The sequence below is a fragment of the Pan paniscus genome, chromosome 2 (assembly GCF_029289425.2).
Source record: "Pan paniscus chromosome 2, NHGRI_mPanPan1-v2.0_pri, whole genome shotgun sequence".
In the NCBI taxonomy this organism is placed as follows: Eukaryota; Metazoa; Chordata; class Mammalia; order Primates; family Hominidae; genus Pan; species Pan paniscus.
Genome location: NC_085926.1, coordinates 107,381,709 through 107,389,438, shown reverse-complemented (window position 1 = coordinate 107,389,438; position 7,730 = coordinate 107,381,709). Strand labels below are relative to the sequence as shown.

The 7,730-nt window shown below is 43.9% G+C and overlaps 1 pseudogene; it reads right to left on the bottom strand.

The window, feature by feature from the left end:
* Positions 1-2,089: 2,089 nt before the first annotated feature.
* Positions 2,090-6,910, bottom strand: LOC100970944 (RNA ligase 1-like; annotated as a pseudogene).
* Positions 6,911-7,730: the final 820 nt, after the last annotated feature.

The following is a 7,730-nucleotide window of genomic DNA, read 5'->3' as shown; positions in this document are numbered from 1 at the left end:
ATGGATCGGGAGAAAAAAAAGAGAAGGTCGCTGTAACTCTTCCCCATTCATTAAAAATCATCAAAAGTAAAAATATGAGGAAGAGAACATTAGACATCTCCTAAAAGTCTCTTTTATTTTAAGGAAACAAGGAAAGCTGACTGAAATAATTTTCTATCAACATTAAATTTATTGTTGCCTTCAAGTTTTCTGAGTCCAGGAGATGACAACCACATTATATTAAACAGCCCTGCTATGAACTGAATTGTGTCCCCTCAAAATCCATGTGTTGAGGCCCTAACCCCCAATGTGATCCCATTTGGAGATGGCGATTTGGTGACATAATCAGGTTTACGTGGGGCAAGGAGTGTAGGTTCTCATGATGGGAGAGATGCCCTTATAAGAAGCAACAGAGATTTTCCCCTTTTTCTCCTTCTCAACCATGTGAGAACATAGACAGCAAGCGTCCATTTGTAAGTCAGTAAAAGGGCCCTCACCAGGAACCAAATCTGCCAACACCTTGATCTTGGACTTCTCAGCGTCCAGAACTGTGAGAAATAAATGTCTGTTGTTAACACCACTCAGTCTATGACATTTTGTTATAGCAGCCCAAACTCAGACAAGCCCCCTGCTTCTCTCTCTTACACACACACACACTCTCTCTCTTTCTCTCTCTCTCTCTCTCTCATACATACAGGTGTCAAATTTCCCAAGAATTGTTTAGCTGGAGCAGTTGGGTGTATGACACTCTACAAGGTTAGGCAGGTTGGTGAAGTTTGTCCTTGGATGATCTGTGTGATAGTACGAATACCATTAGCAACAGCCCAGTAGGAACATAATAACAAGCTGACATCTAGAAATGATGCTGAGAAAAACAAAACTTAAAGTACCTATGTAACCGGCTTATATAGGAGCCAACATAAGCAGCTTCTGGAAGCTATCCTTGGCAAGAGGAGCTCTACTCTTGCCCTGACATTTGCCTTGCGGACCAGCGGAAAGAAAAAAGAAAAGATATAGATTACAACTCCAAAAAGAAAAATTAAAAGCCAAAACAGGAACTAACTGTAACTCTTTAAGGAAGAAGAAAAATTCATATTATCTTCCTCCGCTACCGGGGCCACACTGAGAATTAAAGGAGCCCCCCAAGAAATTGTATTGGTTAGCATTCTAGGGAAGGGATGGCTGAGAAGCCAAGCAGGGCCACTAGAATCTATGAGCACAGAGCTTGTGGAGGCCTGAAACACGGTGCCAGGGCTGCTGCTGTCTCTCAGGCACCTATTTCTGCTCTTCCCTTAACAAAGTAACAAAGACAGAGGGAAGCCCAAATGCTTCATTTCTGGAAAAAGAAGAAGGAAAGGATCTAACAATATTCTCTGCCCTTTTTAAAACTTCTGCTGAGAATGTACAGAAACGGGCCGGGTGTGGTGGCTCACGCCTGTAATCCTAGCACTTTGGAAGGCCGAGGCAGGTGGATTGCCTGAGCTCTGGAGTTCGAGACCAGTCTGGGCAACACGGTGAAACCCCATCTCTACTAAAATACAAAAAATTAGCTGGGCGTGGTGGTGTGCACCTGTAATCCCAGCTACTTGGGAAGCTGAGACAGGAGAATCACTTGAACCCGGGAGGCAGAGGTTGCAGTGAGCCGAGATCACGCCACTGCACTCCAGCCTGGGCGACAGAGTGAGACTCCATCTCAAAAATAAAAATAAAAAAGAATGTACAGAAACGTCAGCTCCAGTTTCTGTAGTTCAGCTATAGTAGGATTGTCTGCTAAAGTAGGTAATGTATTGGGTTCAATAGTGTCCACCCAGTCTGGCACAGTGGCATGTGCCTGCAGTCCCACCTATCAGGAGGCTTAGACTGGAGGATGGCTTGAGCCCAGGAGTTCAAGGCTGCAGTGCACCATGATCGTGCCACTGTAGTCCAGACTGGGCAACATAGTAAGACCCCATCTCTAAAATAATAATGACAATAATAATGCCCCCCCCCCCAAAATTCATGTCCATCATGAATCTCAGAATGTAACCGTGTTTGGAAGTAGGATTTTTGCAGATGTAATTAGTTAAGATGACATCATGCTGGAGTAGGGTGGTCCATAAGCCAATGACTGGTCTCCTTTTAAGAAGACCCTGTAAAGACACAGAGACACAGAGACGCATGGGGAGAATGCTTTGTGAAGACAATGGCAGAGATAGGAGTGATGCATCTATAAGCCAAGGAACTCCAAGAATTGCCTGCAACCACCAGAAGCTAGAAGAGAGGCATGGAACATATCCTTTTTCAAAGCCCCCAGGAGGAACCACCCCTGCCAACATCTTGACTTCAGACTTCTAACCTCCAAAACTGTGAGACAATAAATTTCTATTACTTTAAGCTGCTGAGCTTGTGGTAATTTCTTACGGCAGTCCAAAGAAAGTAATGCAAGCCGGGCAAGGTAGCTCATGCCTGTAATCCCAGCACTTTGGGAGGCCCAGGAGAACGGACCACCTGAGGTCGGGAGTTCAAGACCAGCATGAACAACATGGCGAAACCCCATCTCTACTAAAAACACAAAGTTAGCTGGGCGTGGTGGCACGTGCCTGTATTTCCAGCTGCTCAGGAGGCTGAGGCAGGAGAATCGCTTGAACCAGGGAGGCGGAGGTTGCGATAAGCTGAGATCGTGCCATTGTACTCCAGCCTAGGCAACAAGAGCGAAATTTGGTCTCAAGAATAAGTTACATCGACCATCCCATATTTGGCCGGGGCAGCAGCTCACGCCTACAATCCCAGCACTTTGACAAGCTAAGGTAGGCAGATCATCTGAGGTCAGGAGTTTGAGACCAGCCTGGCCAATATGGTGAAACCCCATCTCTACTAAAAATACAAAAATAACCAGGTGTGTTGGCAAGCACCTGTAATCTCAGTTACTCAGGAGGCTGAAGCAGGAGAATCGCTTGAACCCAGGAGGTAGAGGTTGCAGTGAGCCAAGATCACGCCACTGCACTCCAGCATTCCAGCTGGGCAACAGAGCAAGACTCTGTCTCAAAAAAAAAAAAAAAATTCATATGTACTATAAATTGCAAAGTAAATCTTTGCCAGTGCTTTTACTTCTTTCCAGACTCTTCTGGGCCACTGAAATTCTCTTTGCTATGTGCTTTTTAAGCTTCCTGATAAGAGGGTTTTATTTTTTAACAGTCCCTGTCCCGACACACACTTAGCTTTCACAGTGAAAAACTAAATCTAATATCTCTGTTTTGATCAATCCAGCTTCAGTTATTAATACCTTATAACTAAATGATCTGACAAAGACAGCAGGAGAGAAAAAGTTTTCAACCCATTTTCTAGGGACACTCAATTGATCCCTGAGTTCTTTTGTGTTTAAAATGGCAACAATGAAGTTATCTTTGACCAAGATTTTCCTTCTCATTTCTCCGGAGAGGTCAAACATAAAATCTGGTCTAGAAAATCAATATGGAGGAAAAAGCAGAACCATTAAAATTCACTTAACAAACTTAAGAGTACACAGGAGTCGTTCATCCAAAATATGTGTGACTCTAGTTTCTGCTCTCCAGGAGTTAATCGGGGCCTGTGCCTCAAATCTAGTTTTTACAGGGAAATTCCCTGGGGTCCTTTTAAAAAATATGGATTTCTAAGTTTTACTCTTAAAGGTTTTTGTTCAGGAGGTTTTTCTGTAGATGCCAGGAATCTGAATTTTGTTTTCAGTGTATGCCATGACATGATATTCATGACACATGGAAAAATTTTAAAAGCAAGTAGGGGGGAAATATGTATACTGTGGGCCAGGCCCAGTGGCTCACGCCTGTAATCTCAGCACTTTGGGAAGCCAAGGTGGGCGGATCACGAGGTCAAGAGATCGAGACCATCCTGGCCAACATGGTGAAACCCCGTCTCTACTAAAAATACAAAAAAACTAGCTGGGTGTGGTGGCGCATGCCTGTAATCCCAACTATTTGGGAGGCTGAGGCAGGAGAATCACTTGAACCTGGGAGGCAGAGATTGCCGTGAGCTGAGATCGGGCCACTGCACTCCAGCCTGGGCGACAGGGCAAGACTCCGTCTCAAAAAAAAAAAAAAAAAAAAAAAAAAAATATATATATATATACACACACACACACACACACACACACGAATATTTAAGGTAACTTTATTTATAATAGTCCACACCAGAAGTTAATCCAATGTCCATCTATATTTGGGTGGAAAAATAAATATTAGTTACTTTGGATGACAGTATTTACTGAAAACACACCTCATATTACCTTCTGGGCTGCTGCATATATTCAGATAATTTTAACCGAATTGTGGTTAAAAGGTGTTTTCATATGTAAAAGTTCATGGAGCACTTAAGGTTGGTACACTTTATTGTGTATATTATATGAGAATAAAAAATTTTAAAATGAACCAAAAAATATGATCGTGTGTGTGTGTGTGTGTGTGTGCCCTATTCTGGACTATTTTGTGTTCCTTAGTAAAACTGGAGCCTGCCAGCTTGTAGCAAGAGAGCAGTAGCAAGAGGATTCTCCCTGACCACATCCAGTTCTTACCTCTAGGTGGAATTAGAGGACCAGCTACAACCCAAACCCTCCCTGGGCACATCCAGAGTCTACATCAAGCTTTCCTTCCTACCTAGCCTCACCCTCCTGCCACTGGTGATCAAGAGAAGAAAAGCAGAAAGAGTGGGAAGCAGTCACTAATTCCAGCACTGGCCCAGGTACAAATGTTTACCCAGAAAATAAAAGCTTTAAAGGATCCCATAGAGTCACTGCTTATATTAATTATGTTATACAGTAGAGTAATTTCAACCACCTCTCATCTATCTCTACTCTAGGCCTGATAATACCCCTTTTGGGGAACGTCTGACCTAAAAGTGTAGAGTGGAGGCAAAAAGTAAGGAAGATCCACCCCTTTAATGCTTCCATTATATGTTCCCTATACTCAATCTATCAAAGGTCACATTCCTTTATTAGTGGAACAGGAGTGTTCTACACATACCACAGTCTTCCCAATACTTGTTTCTGCTTTCTCCCAGTCTTTTGTAATTTTGTGGGGGATGAGGTCTCACTGTGTTGCCCAGGCTGGAGTGCAGTGGCATGATCTCAACTCACTATAACCTCCACCTTCCTAGCTCAAGCCATCTTCCAGCCTCAGCCTCCCAAGTAGCTGGAACCACAGGCAACGCACCAACATGCCCAGCTAATTTTTGTATTTTGGGGAGAGATGGGGTTTCACCATGTTGCTCAGGCTTGTCTTAAACTCCTGAACTCAAACGATTCACCGCACCCAGCTATCTTTTGTAGTTTTTAACAGACGTATTCTTTTTTCTGTTTTGCAGATTGTCTTCTCTTTTTTTTTTTTTTAATAATAAAACTAATTCTGGCCAGGTGAGGTGGCTCGCCCCTGTAATCCCATCACTTTGGGAGGCCAAAGCAGGAGGATCACTTGAGTCCAGGAGTTCAAGACCAGACTAGGCAACACACTGAGACCCTGTCTCTACAAAAAAATTTAAAAATTAAAAACATTAGCCAGGCATGGTGGCATGATCCTATAGTCCCAGCTACTCAAGAGGCTGAGGTGAGAGGATCATTTAAGCGTGGGAAGTCGAGGTTGCAGTGAGCTGTGATTACACCACTACACTCCAGCGTGGGTGACCCTGTCTCCAAAAAATAAATAAATAAAACTAATTTTAATTGCACTTGCATTTTATATGTCAAGTATTACATCTTTAAGCCTACTAAATTTCTGATTTTAAAAAATTATTAAACAGTATCAAAAGCATAGTCATATTTGTTAAGTTTCATATTGGTAATTACTGGTTTTGAATTCATGTAAACATCTGCAATTGGCCAGTGTAAACAAAGAGGATAGACGATGGTAATGGACCTTAATTAAACAGCCATCACTGCAATCCCATACTATTCCTTTCACTTTACCTACTCTGCAGCTTTCAAACCAGGACAACAGATCATTGTGCTTCAACATAGGCAGGTTTCTTTTTTTGAGTCGGTGTCTCGCTCTGTCACCCAGGCTGTGGCGCAGTGGTGCGACTCTGCTCTCTGCAGCCTCTGCCTCCTGGGCTCAAGCGATTCTCCTGGCTCAGCCTCCTGAGTAGCTGGGATTACAGGCGCCTGCCACCACGCTCAGCTAATTTTTGTGTTTTTAGTAGAGAAGGGGTTTCACCACATTGGCCGGGCTGGTCTCGAACTCCTGACCTCAGGTGAGCCGCCGACCTCAGCCTCCCAAAGTGCTGGGATTACAGGCATGAGCCACCACACTCGGCCCAATGTAGGCAGGTTTCTTATTTGAAATGGTCCATGTAGTATAACATATTGTGGATGCTTCTTCCTTCCTAACCCATATGGGTTTCCATTGATATTTGTTACTATAAGCTGCAATGTTTGTTCCAAGAAATCTGATAATGGCACGGCACTAATTTCCAAAAGCCTAGGATCCTCAGGATGATGCTTTACTACCAGATCAATTGCAAATTCATAATTAACCACAGAGGAATGCCAGTAATGCTATTTGTTATTTTTCTCTACTGGTGCCCCACCAGGAATGTGTCCATGTTTCGTCATGGACCAGATTCCTATTTAATTTTTCTGTTTCCTTTGCTGCTAGCCAACACTCTGGAGTAGCTTTGAAGTACTCCTCAACATTCCAAGAAAATTCTTTGAAGTTTTCTTTTGAATGTAGAAAATTTTAAAACCTTTTAACAGGTTGTTTGTTAGGTTTTCTATCTAATCAAACCGAAAGGTATCTCTGTAAGTAGCAACGTAACAACATGTTCCATCCACTTTTTCTGTTGGAATTGCACTGTATATACCTGCATCTAATGCCTCATGACTTACAGTTTTCGTTGCCAAAACTTTAAATGGCTGATTCTGCCTTTCGGTGGAGGGCTCCTTTTTCACCTCCCTAGAAACACACGGCATTTTCCGCTACACGGAGCCCAGGCGCCTCGTGGTGGGCCCAGCAGGCGGTGCTAGAGGAGAGCGCGTTTGTGAGCAGCGCCAAGCACACGCGGGAAGAAAGCCCTGAGCAAGTAAGCCGGAGGCTCAGACCGCCCACACCACGCGCCCAGCGACAGCTGCAGCCCGCGCCCCCAAAACCTTACCTCCGATTTTTTTTTTCTTTCTAGACTTCCTCCTTCAGGATTATGATGAATGAAGGGTTAAGAATATGGAAATAGAGGCCGGGCACGGTGGCTCACGCCTGTAATCCCAGCACATTGGGAGGCCGAAGCAGCCAGATCACTTGAGGTCAGGAGTTCGAGACCAGCGTGGCCAACATGGCAAAACACCATTGGGCATGGTGGCACACGCCTGTAATCCCAGCACTTTGGGAGGCCGAGGCGGGCGGATCACTTGAGGCCACGAGTTTGAGACCAGCCTGGTCAACATGGTGAAACCCCGTCTCCACTAAAAATACAAAAATTAGCCAGGTGTGGTGACGTGTGCCTGTAGTTCCAGCTACTCAGGAGGCTGAAGCAGGAGAATCGCTTGAACCTGGGAAGCAGAGGTTGCAGTGAGCTGAGATCGCGCCACTGCACTCCAACCAGAGCGACAGAGTGAGACTCCATCTCAAAAAGAAAGAAAGAAAAAAAAAAGAATATGGGAATAGTAGAGATACCAGAATAGCTCCTGAAGATTATCAAAATATTGTCCCAATAACAACTTTAAAGGGGTAAATTGTTGAATAATTAAGGTTTATAGCTCTGCCATTCTTAGACAGCATAATTAAATAATTTAGTCA